At 47.4% G+C, this 14,926-nt stretch overlaps 1 long non-coding RNA gene across 4 annotated transcripts in view; it reads left to right on the forward strand.

Moving 5' to 3' along the window:
* LOC111093844 overlaps window positions 1–14,926 on the forward strand; it is a 194,095-nt gene that overhangs the window by 112,827 nt on the left and 66,342 nt on the right. For 2 of the 4 annotated variants that reach the window (XR_005384047.1, XR_005384048.1), the window contains exons 3-4: window positions 6,435–6,755; window positions 7,531–7,868. This is a non-coding gene — a long non-coding RNA (uncharacterized LOC111093844). Of the gene's footprint in view, window positions 1–6,434; window positions 6,756–7,530; window positions 7,869–8,413; window positions 8,909–14,926 lie in introns of those variants that run through there. The other 2 variants (XR_005384046.1, XR_005384049.1) reach the window with 2 other exon arrangements.

The raw sequence follows: 14,926 nt of genomic DNA on the forward strand, positions 1-14,926 counted from the left end.
GCCTTCGAGGAGGCTATGGTGATAAGAAAGGGAGGACTGACTAACTTGCATAAAACAGTAGTGAATAATACACAATAAACAAGTGCTGAAGTTTGTGATACGTTTTAGGAAAATATCACAGGTAAATAGCAAATAAGATGCTCGACGAAAGCTGGATTCGTCTTAGATTTCGCGCTAGAACTTGGGAGAGACCTGCTCATTAGAGAGGGCAGGTCCTAGGGGGCAGCTCATCTGGGCAACGTGCTCTGTGCCCGTTTGCTCCTCTTTAAAGCATGGGGTGGAGTCTGAGGATTCCCCTCGTCTCTATTATCCTACGGTTCTAAAACCCAAGTGCCCCGTGTGCCTGTGGTGTAGATGGCTGGTGCCTGTGGTGTAGATAGCTGGTAGAAAGAGTGCGCACACCCCTTCTCTTTTCTCAATCTGCCATTCAGTGAAAATCCAACGCTGACCCATTTCTTTATAACACGGTCTCTAACACAAATGACAGTCTAGACGCCAATTAGTCACCCACTCACGTTAATTAATGTTCACCCCGATCAACTATGTTGAAGATGTTAAAGATTAAGATGGAATTAAACAAATTCCTGTGATAATGGGATCGGACAGGTTCGGTCCTTGGTCATCCCCATATTTCTCTTGGGGCTGTGGTAGCCCAGGCCGGGAGAAGCCCGCTTCCAGGATCTTCCCAAACCCCATCAGCGCAGAGTGTTTTGCTTTGTCCCTTGTTTGACCCCCTTCCAGGTACCGTGACTCTAGTTCTCTGAAAAGGCTGAGCAAGGAGAAGTAAGCACAGCTGTGTTTGGATACCTCCTTTTCCTCCCTTGGCTGTCACCCAAGAAAACGGACCCACTCTTTCACAGTTGCACAAACCACTTCATTATGTTTTTGAGGATGCTGGCCCCACCCCGGGCAGACGAGTCAGGAGGCTGGAAAGTTAGAAGTGTGCGTGTTTATTTTCTCCCCCTTCCCCACTGAGCTATTGGAACTGGTGCAGAAAGGGATTAGTAAGGCGCAGAGTCTGGGGGGGGGGTGGGGTTCAGAAGAACGTTTGCATGGACATTCGTAATCATAATAAAAGGACCATTAGAAGCTCTTTGGTTAAAAAGCCACCGCGCAGAGGTTAATTACAGACAGGCCTTGGAGATACCGGGGATTTGATGAAAGACAGCCATAACAAAGCAAGTATCACATAAAGCAAGTCAAATGAATTTTTTGGTTTCCCAACGTGCATAAAAGTTAGGTTTGCACTGTAGCCTATTTAGTGTTCAATAGCATTATGTCTAAAATAATGTACATACCTTAATTAAAAAATACTCGATTGCTAAAAAAAAAAAAAATCCATCATCTGAGCTTTCAGTGAGTCCTAATCTTTCTGCTGGTGGAGGGTCTTGCTGACGGCTGGGGTGGCTGTGGCCCATTTCGTAAAATAAGACCACAGTGAAGTTTCCCGCATCAATCGACTCTTCTTTCGCAAATGATGTCTCTGCGGAGATGCCGTGCGGTTCGATAGCATTTTACCCGCAGTAGAACTCTTCAAAATTGGAGTCGGTCCTCTCAAACCTGCTGCCGCTTTATCAACTGAGTTTATGGAACATTCTAGACCCTTTGCTGCCCGTTCAGCAGTCTTCAGGGTGTCTGCACCGGGAGTAGACTTCATCTCAAGAAGCCCTTTTTCTTCGCTTCTCCGTAGGAAGCAAGTCTCCCTCTGTTCAGGTGTTGTCGTGAGACGGCAGCAATTCGGGGCTGTCCGGAGGTTCCGCTTCTGATTCCAGTTCCCTTACTATTTACACTTCATCTACAGTTACTTCCCCCACTGCACTCTGATGCCCTCAAACTCCTCAGATGGAGGGTTAGAATCTACTTCTTCCAAACTCTTCTTAATTTTGGTATTTTGACCTCCTCCCATGAATCACAGATGTTTTGTTCTTAACGGTATCTAGAATGGTGAATCCTTTCCAGAAGGTTTTCCATTTACTGTTCCCAGCTCCATCGGAGAGATCACTATTTATGGCACCTACAGCCTTAAATGAAATGTATTTCTTGAATAATAAGACCTAAAGTCGACACTACTCCTTGATCCACGGGCTGCAGAATGGATGTTGTGTGAGCAGGCATGAAAGCAACAGCCATCTCATTGCACATCTGCATCAGAGCTCTTGGGTGACCAGGGACATTTCCAATAAGGAATAATTTGAAAGGAATCTTTTTATTTTTTATTTATTTTTATTTATTTATTTATTTATTTTTTTTATGAACAGTAGGTCTTAACAGTGGGCTTAAAATATTCCGTAAGCCTTGTTGTAAACAGGCGTGTTGTGATGCAGGCTTTGCTCCATCCAGAGAGCACAGGAGGAGGAGATTTGGCCTAATTCTGAAGGGCCCTGGGATTTTCAGAATGGTCAACGAGCAGTGGCTCCAACTGAAAGTCACCAGCTGCTCTCGCCCCTACTGTCAGGCAGCCTGACCTTTGAAAATGGGAAGCCAGGCACTGGTTTCTCCTCCCTAGCAATGAAAGTCCCAGGAGGCATCTCCTTCCAATATAAGACTGTCTCGTCTACATTGAAAATCTGCTGCTCAGCGTAGCCGCCTCCATGGGTTATCTCAGCTAGATCTTCTAGAAAACTCTCAGCGGCTTCTGCATCAGCGCTTGCTGCTTCACCTTGCGGTTTTCTGTTAGGGAGCGAGCTGCTTTCCTGCCACCTCATGAACCAACCTCTGCCAGCTTCAGGCTTTTCTGCTGCAGCTTCCTCGCCTCTCTCAACCTTCACAGAACCGAAGAGAGTTAGGGCCTTGCTCCGGATCAGGCTCCGGCTTAAGGGAATGTTGCGGCTGGTTTGATCCTCGACCCAGACCACGCAGACCTTCTCTGTCTCAGCAAGAAGCCTATTTTCCTTTCTTATCTTGTCCGTGTTTGCTGAAGTTGCACTTTGCATTTCCTTTAAGGACTTTTCCTTTGCCTCCATGACGTGAATAACCATTTGGTACAAGAGGCCCAGCTTTGGGCCCATTTCAGCTTTTGACGTGCCTTCCTCACTCTGCTTACTCATTTCTAGCTTTTAATTTAAGGTGAGAGACGTGTGACTCTTCCTTTCACTTCAACACGTAGAGGCCGTTGTAGGGTTACTAACTAGCCCCATTTCAATATTATTGTGTCTCGGAGACTAGGGAGGCCCAAGAAGAAGAGGAGGAGGTGGGGAGTGGCTGGAGCAGTTAGAACACACACACACACACATTTATAAATTTAGCATTTTATAGAAGTGTGGTTCTGACACCACAAAACAATTGCAATCAGTAACAGCAGTGATCACAGGTCACCATAACAATGATAAGAATAATGAAATGTTTGAAGAATTGGGAGAATTACCGAAAGGTGACACAGAGACATGCAGTGAGCAAAGGCTGTTGGAAAAACGGTGCTGATGGGTTTGCTCAATGCAGGGTTGCCACCAACTTTCGATTGTAAAAAATAAAAAAATAAAAAAAATTAAAAAAAGCACAAAGTATTCACAAAGTACAATAAAGCAAAGCACAATAAAACCAGGTGTGCCTGAATAACTCAGATACTTATTTTTGAAGGGGGAGCCAAAATGGGTAAATACATTACGTGCTTCTCATGTATGATTGGTATTGGAGCTGAGTTATGTGAGGGTGAAAGAAAATCAAATTAGTTCCTTCACTGTAAATGTGCTTTGTAAAACCTCAAAGTGCCGTGCACATATGTGCGGTGTTTTTAATGCAGAAAGCTATGTCTTAATCTCAGTGTTTATTTTTAATTTTAAGAAGTAGGATTGTTTAAGTCATTTTATGAAAGGCTAACACACCCTGGGATGTATAAATTCTGGTATGTCTGTTAAACAACACATAGGTTTTATTCCATGGTCCTATGTTGGTGACCTTCTACGTGACAATTCTTGGGGACAGTAACGACAGTGTAATCGATGATTCACTTTTAGGGTACCGTGGTTCACATGCTGTTCTTACGTGGTACTAATTCATTTGACCTCTCTGAATGCTATCTGCAATAGTCCCCATTTTACAGATGAGGAAACTAAGGCACGGGTTGGTTGTATCTTACACTTGGTTGTAGCAATGGAGTTACAGGTTTTAGTGAAATTGTGTGAGAAAACGAAGGAAACCGAGGAGGGCATTACTGAGGAAGCAATATCAAAGTTGGTTCGTAAAAAAAAAAAAAAAAAAAAACAAAAAAAAAAACAAAAAAAAAAAACAAAGTTGGTTCGTGAAAATTGAGTAGGAGTTTTCTAGACAAAAGAGGTAGGAAAGTACATTGAAACGATGGCATTGTCACTAAAAACATTTCTGGAGACTTTTCCTATTTATATATCTTAAAATTGCCTTCAAAGTATGTGACACATTTTTCGACACCTTCAATTGTGGCAAATCTTTGAATTTGAAGGTATAGCTAAACCCTGGAAAATGTGAAAAATCATTCAGATTCAAGTTTGGTAAATAAAGCCAGTCTTGTATCATTATGAGCAGATCACTTAAGTAATACTAACTTTTTGCAGGCGATTTATATGCGAATGGGCTCCAAGGCTAAGTCTAAAAATGTTTAAGGAACATTTTGAGCCTCCCTTTCAACGAGATGGCTAAATAATAGATTCCCATTATTATGAATCTATAAGTGGAAATGAGAAAATAACTTCATTTCTTACACAGAATATGAGTGTCCAACATACCGTCCCTTGTGTGTACACAGATTCCGTCTATAATTTTACTCTCTGTTAGAGATGCCTCTGAGGCCTGTGGGCTCTGAGACCCTCAGAGTCTTTGGAAGAGTAACTTCTTGGTAAATGAATTGGGCTAAGTAGGTGGATTTTGATCATCCCCTAGGTCGACACAATGGGATGACGTCAAAGAGGTGACTCCTCTTTATAAGCAAAGTGGGAGTGCGCCGATGAGGCGAAAGAATTCAGACTTCTGTTTCCACGTGGGTTTTGGTTAGTGGACGGCTTCGCCATGCCAGTTTTCACGGGTTTAATCTGTTCCTGGTAAAGTTAATTTAGGAAAAAGTTGCCCTGAAACAATTCAGATGGAAAAAAAATAATACATTGCAGCATCTAAAGTAAACTGTGGTTATGTAAAACCGTGAAATGATATCCAACTCGATTTTAACATGCAGGAGAGAAATCTATGTTCTCACATCATCAGTTTGGGTTTAAGGGTCTAAGTGGACTTACCTGTGAGCCAGGGTGGACACGAGCAGATGCAGCACCGTGGTCGGGGAGGCTCTAGGCAAACCACCATGGTACTCGCCGGCCGTCTCCACTTTGTCCGGATGCCGTGTGCTCTTATTTATGATAGTCATACAGAGAGATAGAGAGAGAGGCAGAGACACAGGCAGAGGGAGAAGCAGGCTCCATGCAGGGAGCCTGATGTGGGACTCGATCCCGGGTCTCCAGGATCACACCCTGGGCCAAAGGCAGGCGCCAAACTGCTGCGCCACCCAGAGATGCCGTGTACTCTTGAAGACACAGCTCTCATCCCACCTCCTTGCTGAAATCTGTGCCAACCTCTTGGCTGTAAGTGGCATTGCCCTTCTCGGCGCGCCCAGAGCATCCTGCCTCGCCGTTCGCGGCGTCCACGTCCATGTCCACGGCTCCCTCATCTTGTTGGCACCCACTCGAGTGTATCCTTGCCCTGCCTGCCGTCCCGTAGCACGCCCCGTTAGCGCCAGGCTTGTGGATCTCCACCTCGGTCTCTTTACGCGGTGTTGGGCACAGGACCATCTTCCTGTTCTGTTTTCAATACTCGATTGTTGAAAAACAAAGAACGGTACAGCCGTGATAAAGCAAAGGGAATAATAAACAATCCCTTCATGAGACACGAGAGACAGACAGATTTTTTGGCTTCATGAACGAGCAGCCGTGCAGGTCCCGAGCTAGAAGTGAAATGTAGGTTTATTTTTGTTGTGTTTGTGTTTTCTTAGTCAAGGCGTTTAATCTACGACGCTGATTCCCTCTGCACAGATGGAACCTTATCATGCATAGGAGTCTCTGAAGGAAATGATTTTTGTTTAAACTTCGCCTTAAAAACTTCAAGGGAATTCAAAACAGGATTTCTTTAATGATCTGGCCATATTCTATTACCAGTTGCCAAGCCGAAAAATGTTTGGCAGAACTTTTGGCTTCTGAGGTTTGGGACACCTTCCAGGTAATCTGCCTCAGGATTTTGAAATACAAATAAATTAGTTCCAGTTCAAACTTTCTTGAATTGGAGCTGCCAGGCCTTGATTCCCCTCCCATCTGAACGTTTTGGTACAGAAATACCAACCAAGCAGAAAGAAGGTAATCGGCCAACTTTTTCTGAGGTTATTTAATGACCTTGGTTTAGAAGCACAACATGGGAATCAACGGTCTAAGACTTTGTGTTTCTTAACAGTAACTGACTTCGAGTTCTTGGGATTTATTTTCCAGGAGGTTTTCCGTGATTTTTATTTGGGAGAAGAGGATGAGGGTGTTCTTTGCTGCTTTGATTGGTCAGAAGGAAGATTCTGAATGTTCCTTTGTGAAGTGTTACACACTTAGCTTTGTTCTTACTACTTGTCCGGGAGCCAAGTGTTTCTCAAGTCGCTCTGGTCCCTGAACGTGATCATAAAGCAAAGCTCAACACGCGCCGAGAGGAGGCACGCCTGGGAGTTTCGGGTGCCGCGAGCACCACACCTAACGAAGAGGCAGGATAATTTGAATGAATGATACCACTTTAGTCCTTTCTCTGAACCTCAACACCAGTAACTGGTGAGTTCTGAGGGAAACAGACATTTTTTTGGATGCTGGAACCACTGAAGAAAGAAAAAAAGAAGAAAAGGTTAAGAAAAAAAAAAAAAAGGAGCACCCTCTCCCTCCACCCCCACCCAGCCATGGGCAGGTGATCTAGCAAATATATGAAGGGTAGAGGCTAGATAGGAAGCCACAGCAGGTCTTCATTTTAAGAAATCTCTCTTACAAACTCTTCTATTGGCTTCCCCCCCCCCCTTTTTTTTTATTTATTTATGATAGTCACAGAGAGAGAGAGAGAGAGAGAGGCAGAGACACAGGCAGAGGGAGAAGCAGGCTCCATGCACCAGGAGCCCGATGTGGGATTCGATCCCGGGTCTCCAGGATCACGCCCTGGGCCAAAGGCAGGCGCCAAACCGCTGCGCCACCCAGGGATCCCTTTTTCCCCTTTGATTACTATGCAATTACAAAAGAAATAGAGGTCCAGGATAAAATGGACATTGTGGCACCGAAGAAAAACGATATAAAATTCAAAATTTCCCTTCAAAGGTTCAGATTAAGCGAAGTTTTTTTTCTCAACTTTGGCTTGGGGGGGGACTGATGCCCGGTACAATTCAAAGAATCTAGATTAAAATAATCCTTCTCATTTTAATAACATTTTAAATTATATATATATATATATATATATATATATATATATAATTATTTTTTTTTTTTACTTAAAAATCTTTTCAGGCCATGTGGGAAGTTTTTATAGGAGAATTTTCATGCTTTATATGATCTTTGTCCTTTTCAGGTGACCTTGAGCCTGTCTGCTCACCTGTAAGCTGTCCTCACAGGCTGGCATCAGCCCTACGTGCGACCTGAGTGTGGCTGGTGGCAGGGGTGGGCAGGCAACCTGCTTCTAGGAACTGGCCCTGCCAGGTTGTGGAACTGTCACGCAGCTCTGGCTTCACCAGGATTCCCTGTTTCATCTTGGAATACAGCAGACCCTGGGAAAATTGAAACAAGCACAACAGAAATTTTTTTCAGGGAATTATCATTTTTCATCTGGCTCTTTTCCATCCACCAGAGTGCCTTGTTACGTTGCCTGTTTTTTGACTTTCCAGAACCCTCCGTCGTGCTGCTTTGATGGTGAGCACTAAGACCGTGACCCTTGCTCATCCCCACCCCCCCCAACCAATGCCCAGACTCCAGTCCATTCCTTAAGGCAGACTTGGTGTGAGATGGTGACGTTATTGGTATGAAAACAGCAATAGCCAACATACATCACATTCTTTCTGTGTGTCACACCCTCTGCTAAGCCTGGTCGCTGACCCGCCTCATGTAGTTACTGCTTTAAGCTATATACTGTTATTTATTCCAGTTTTTTTTCCTGAAGAGACAGAGCCACAGAGAGCAAGAGCCACCCAGGAACTCTGTGGGACATTGGATTTGAATTTAGGCCCTAATATAGGCTGAATAGCATTAGAATAGAAAGTACATAGTTACCAAGTTTGAGACCATTTGAGCATAAAACAGTGACCACGTTTGGCATGCCACAAGTCTATAATTACCCTTAAAAAAAAAATCTCCCAAAAGAAAATCTGTTTTCCACCATTGGAGGTGATTATTTCACCGTTTCCTTATGTTGATAATTGGTAATTTAAAATAATTAAATATTTTACATGTTTCCCCAGAAGAAACTCTATTTCCGCAAAACCAAATAGTCCTGAGTGATGAAGGAAAACTTTTCCTTATAGAAGAATGTCAACTCTGAATTTAGGCGGAGGGATATGGTTGGAAAGTCACCATTTGCAGCCATTGATGGACTTGATAATACAAGCAAGAATCCTCAATGGATGCTGGAACCACTGAATGAAGGTCTGATGGGGACCATCACCGCGCACTCCCCAGACTGCTCACTGATTGAAAGGAAGGGAACACGGCTCTGCAGTAAAAGGACCTGGCTGCCATCACCTTGACTCCATAGGTGCACCTGACCCCACTTTTGATAGAATGATCAGATATTGTGAAGATCCCGATGTGGCACAAGATGATGTAGAAATGTCACCTATGAAGTATTCTTGCCAGCGGTGAATCTATTCAGGCTTTACATATAGCTTCCACTTCATAGGGAATGTGCAAACTAGAAGGAAAGCCTAGCCAGCACCATAAGGAAGTGAGTAAAAATAAATAAAATAGAAATTCCGGAAGGCAGATGAGTCTAACGACTACCAGCCTGGACTTGCCCATAATTAATGCCCTGGTACAAAAAGAGAGGGGAGGAGGTGTTTGGGGGTTACATAACGAGCAAACGCTGTCTGCGATCCCACACAGGATACTGATCTGCACAAACCAGCTGTAGAAAAGATATTTTTGGAACGGTTCAGGAATTTTGAATATGATATTAGGGAATTGCTAATAAGTTGTGTCAGGTGTGATAATGATACTGCGATTATAGAAAAAAATATCCTTCTTTCGAGATGCGTGCTCGAGTGTTAGGGAGCGAAGCATGATGATATCTGTAGCTTACGTTAAAATACCTCGGCGATAAAAGCTGAAGGAAACACGGCAAAGTGCTAATAATTCGTGAATCTGAGTGATGGCAGGGATACATATGCTCTTTCTACTGTTGGTATTTTTGGAATGTTTATGATTAAAAGGCGTAAGGCCTCGGGAGGAGCGCGGCCGGGGCTGGCGCGGAGAGCCCCGAGGTGCGGGCCGGGCCCCCAGCTGGCGGGAGCCCCGTCATAGCGATGCCGGTCCCGGACGGCCCGTGGGGCCAACGGGACTGCACACGAGTGAGCGGCCTGGCCCAGTGACGGGCAGGTAGCAGGCTCTAACGAGCGGTGGCTGAGACTGCTCCCCGGAGGAGCAGTCGGGGAAGCCAGGCCCGAGTCCGGCCGGGCTCTCGCTAGCGCGCCGCCCTGGGCTGCTGGCCCAACCTCACCGCAGCTTCGCTCTGGTTTTTGAGATGGAGGCAAGGATGCGTCTGAGGCTGTGGGGGGGTTAATCCTCCTGTCATATTAATTAATTAATTAATCAATCCTGTGACACCCGTCGGGTCACTAGCGCGGGAAACGCTTAAGAGAGAGTAGTAGCAAGAGGGGCTCTGCTGTCAGACAACGCCTGGGTCTTCAGAGGCCGACGGCTGCTGGAACGTTCCAGCAGGAGCTCTGGGGGAGGCCGACCGGTTAGCAAGGGGCGTTGGGAGTCCCTGTGGCCTCCACCCAGGGTCCTGCCGCGGGGGTGCTGCGTGCTCCGAGCATGCGCTGGGGGCCGCGCTGCAGGCCAAGCTTTCGGCCTGCACCGGTGGGATGGGCCCGGGGAGGCCCAGAAGATCCAGGCTTCTCCACGCACACGCGGCGTGCATGAGGCCGGCGGAAAGGGAAGGAAGGGGTGAGCTGGGGCGTCGGGCTCCCGTTCGCTGGCGTGGCCTCTGCAGCCACGGGGGCCCCGGAGCCACGAGCCGCCCTGCTGTTTCCCAGCGTGGGACTCAAGGGGGCTGTGGGAGCACCGTGCGAGGGAACGCTGCCCAGGAAGACGGACGGCGCCGTCATACCCGGGGCTTGTGGCTAGGGGAACGTTTGATGATCTCATTAGGGTCGTATGAAATGTCTCATTTTCATTTGCACACTGAGTCTGTTTTTCCCTCTTCCCTCCGACCATCTCTCTTCACTTCCTACTTTAGACACCAAGGGTCTGTGGCCGACCCCTGTCCCCAGGATTAAATTCTGCAGACAGGGACACGTGTGTCGCTAGGAAGCTACGTGGGATCCAGAGGCCTGAAAACACATCAAAGCACGTGAACAAGCGACGGGAAGTGGGCAGTTACGAATGGACAAACCTAAAGAAACGAATAGGTTTTTATGGCTCCTGAGACAGAAATGTATGCCCCAGTTCATCAGCATCTTTGTTTTTGTCTCCCTGGGCATATGGCGACACCACGTTTTCCGGGGAAGGCCATGCAGTGGAGTTCCGGCCAATGGAGTGAGGACTGGTGTGATCCGTGCCGTTTTAGGAATGGCCCATAAAAGCTGCCATGTGTGCTCATCACTCTTTTCTCTGCTTTTCTTTCTCATCAGCTGGCTTGAGCGGGAGAACTTTTAGGGCCAATCTGAGGTTAGAAGCTCACGATTGAAGGTGCCTGGGTTCATGACTGTGTAGATCCCAGGAGCCCCCCCTGGTCTTACATTGATTGGGCTGTGATGTGGGCAAGAGATACTATTTTATTATGTCAAATTGCAGTAATCTGGGGGGTTGTTTGTCGCAGAAGTTAGGCCACCTTGAATAATGCGTCCTTTTGACCTTCTTTTCAGCTGCTACGTATGGCAGAAACGTTATTCACTCCCCAAATTACGTATTTGTTGATCTTTTTGGTTGCCACCAACTTTCAAAGTAAGGAAACCAAGAAGCTACATAGAGATACACGTTTTCTTTGCAATCGGTCCCTTCTGACATAAACAGTACAGCCAGGGTGCCCATCACCTCGTTCCCTGCGCACACCAACTGCGAGGATCTTGAGAGGGAAGACAGTGGAGTTTCAGAGAGGGTAAGCAACTCGGACAAGGTCACACAGCTAGTGTTTGCTTTGGATCCAGCATTAAAAAAAAAATCACATCATTCTGAGCTCAAAGTACTTGTTATTTTTACTACAACGATCCTTTTTAAGAAAAGAACAGTCAAGAAAGGGGAGGTGTTCAGAGAGCGTGTATAAGACTTTCTGGAGAGGTAGCAAAACCTTGCCAAAAATATAACTGGGTACAAGGTCCTACTTCAGAAACTCTATGAATAGACTCTAGAACAAAACGATGGGGGTAAATAAAAAGGAAAGAAAACAATCATAAATCCAGACTATGAGATGAGGTGCCTAGTGTCCCAGGTCTGTGACTTTAGTCCAGTCCAGTCCAGAACTTTCTTATGTTTCTATAATCAGGTATTTAGGGCTCACTTAAATTTAATAAAATGTCATTTTTTTTTATTCAGAATACCTGGGGTGATGACAGTCAAATTCCTTTTTTTTTTTCAAGTTAGTGATTTTTATACCCTGCAGGTGTGCATATGAGTCAGCGTTTTCTAGAGAAACTGAACTACTAGGAGATCGTCTGTCTGTCTATGAGGAGATATTTAGTCTAGGAGAGTGGCTCCCGTGATCCGCGGGGCTGCCAAGTCTGGAAGGGGCGGGCGGCAGGCGGCGGGTGGGACCCAGGAAGGAGCCCACGTTGCCGCGGGAGCCTCCCGGCAGCCTGGAGACAGAACGTCCTCTGCCTTGGGAGGAACCTTAGTTTATCTCTTTGAAGACCTTCAGCAGATCGGATGAGGCCCACCCACATTATGAACAGTAATCTGCTTTATGCAGAACCCACTGACTTAAATATTGATCTTGTCCATATGCAAGAAAAGAATCTTCGGAGCAACATCCAGACCGCTGTTCGACCAGAGGGGGGAGTAACGGGGGCCTGGCTCACGCGCCGCAGAAGCAACCGTCACAGGTGTGAGTCCTACACCAAGTGCTCACATCGACGTAGGCGCTGCGGACGCCTTTGGTTATGGGATTGGCGGGGCTGTTCCCGAACACGATGGCCCACTCTTATGTGTCCGGTTGCGGGCAGAGGAGTGGGCGCACCACGGAGGCCCACAAGCACGTGCGAGAGGTCGGAGCAGAGCCCTGGACGTGAACATCAAGGCGCAGGGAGCAACAGAGACCTGGGGCCGCAGAGGCCGCCCTGGGCATGGTCCTGGAGCCGTCGCCATCCCGCCCCCGCCCTGGCTCCGGACGCTCCTCACGTCGGTTGAGCTCCCTGCTGCCACTTGTCTGATGCTTAACTTTTCTCCGTGGGTTTTGGCCTCTCATCCTCTTGTAGCTCACTCGGAACGTATTTTTCTCTTTTCTAATAAGCCCAACACATCCCGTGGTGTCATGTCACATTCCAGGATCTTTCATCCCGGAGTCTTTTCTGCCGTTTTTCGCTCCTCTAGCAATGGTATCCCTGGAGGCGCTTCCATCCATGTACAGCCAACAGATAATTACTTTCATGGGAAATTGTCAGGTGGCACAGTTTTCCTTTGGGAATAGATAAAAAAAACAAAAAAAAACAAAAAAACCGACCGCAAGCACATCTTAGCAAGTTATAATAAAGAGCTTAATTAACAGGAGATGGCATCGATCTGTGATGAGCGGGCCCCGCGTCGACAGCCAGCCGTATCGAAGACCCGAACAGGAAGGGAACCCTGCTCTCCTGTCGTCTCCGGCTGTCCTTTGCGTCCAGGAGCCACAGCTGCACGCTGTCACAGGGCTCGCCTGGGCGTGCTCCTCGCAGAGCCCTTGGCACCCCCGGCCGGGGCGTCTGCTCCAGCCTTTGCTCCATCTGTCAGGTGCGTCAGATGCTGGAAGGCGTGAGCAGGCCCTCCCTGAAGAGCTGCGCTGTTTTCTGTTTTTTCGTTTTTGTCTTTGTCTTGAGGATGCCTCCAGCCAACGCCTTAAGACTTCCGCTGGGATGCCCTGTTATTGCCGTCGGCTGGTCGTCTTTGCAGGACAGCGTCACTGTTGGATGCTCATCTGGACTTTTCCAAATGTAAAGCAGTATCGCTTTGCTGATTCTAGAAGATACGGGCGGGACTTGATTTATTTTTTTATTTTTTATTTTTTTATTTTTATTTATTTATTTATTTTTGTTTTTTTTGGGGGACTTGATTTATTTTGCAGGTGGTCAGACCATCTTTTTCTCCTTTGTGTTTTATTCTCTCGACAATGAATTATTTCCTGTTTGCATCTGTAAAGTGATGAACTTGGATGCCCTTTTCATCCTAAAACCCAATGAATAATAGTATCTCCACAAGCGAGCTGTACAATTTTTGGAATCGGGAACGGTGTTTCGTGTTCGTGGGGTATCTTCACACAGCAGCAGCGTTAGGTACTCTACAAATATTTAGTGAGTGTTAGAGGCTCAAGTCCTGTGTGCCTGGATGGTCTTCCGTCAAATTGATAACCGGGCGACAACTATGTAAAGTCTGTCTAAAAATGTCTCCTTTTGGAATGTTAGAGACTAAAATTTGACTGAGGGACAGAGTGGATGTAAAGGAGAAAGTATCTTTGATAGAAAAAATATTTCTAAATTTTTTTTTTTAAAGGGGAGAAGTATGAAGAGTAAGTGAATTCCATGTACCTGGGTTATGATGAGACCCTCTGTAACTCAGCATTTGGGTGAAAAGTATATTCGTGGAAGGAAGCACATGGTTAGCCGGGTGGTCACCAGGGTGACGGGCCACAAGCTCACGGCTGTCGGCTTCCCGGGCAGCTTTGGAGGTCGGAGTCAGTGCCGAGAAGCGGGTGGGCAAGTCCCTTCTAATTGTGACCACGCAGGTCGCAAGAGATGACCTGCAGACACAGGAGATGCTGTTACTCAGGCAAAGCAGCCGACACCGCAGGACTTTGCCCGCGGTTTCCTGGCAGCACATGGGGGGCAGGTGTCGCCAGCAGTTCCCTCTCCCAGGGCAGCCTCCTCTGGCTCGGGCCCGGGGAGCGGCTGCATCGCCCCGGACCTGTGGGCCGCTGTGTGGCAGGGTCCTCACGAGCAACGCTTCCGAGGGGGCCTAGGGCAGCGGGGACCGCACCCCTCGGAGGGGGCGAAGGAAAGCGAGCGGGAGAGCAGGGGGAGGGAAAGGCCTACGGGTGAAACGCCGATCTCTTTAGACTGGTTGGAAATGCTACTTGGGTTAACAGGACGCTGGCCCTCCTTCCTGGTCAAAAAAAAAAAAAAAATCCTTAAAAATATCCTATAACGCTAAAACTGAGCATCCCTGAATTTACTTGATACGAGGGTCCAAGTCCCAGGACTTATCTTGTGACTCTTCAGGAGAACTGTGGTCCTGCCGCGCCTCCCGGGTAGATGCCGCGATCTGCAGAGCGCGGCCGAGGCAAGGGGCTCGGATGCCCTTTGCGGTCACGGTTGCCGGCTCTGCTCTGCCGATTCCAAGGTGTTACTTCAGCAGGACAGAGGAGACCTCTCGGTGAGGGAGGAGGCAGGGGGATCCCAGGGGGCCGGCAACCGCGCCCACCCGCCTGTCTCCGGACGGGGCGAGTGCGTCCGGCCACACATCTCCTCCTTTGTCTGGACACGTTAGGCGCCTCCCTGACTCCCTGTCCGTCAGGAGCCCAGGAGGCCGCTGGGCAGGCTCAGGCTGTGCGGCCGACGACGGGTCCGTGAGGA

Source organism: Canis lupus, chromosome 34 (assembly GCF_011100685.1).
Source record: "Canis lupus familiaris isolate Mischka breed German Shepherd chromosome 34, alternate assembly UU_Cfam_GSD_1.0, whole genome shotgun sequence".
Classification (NCBI taxonomy): Eukaryota; Metazoa; Chordata; class Mammalia; order Carnivora; family Canidae; genus Canis; species Canis lupus.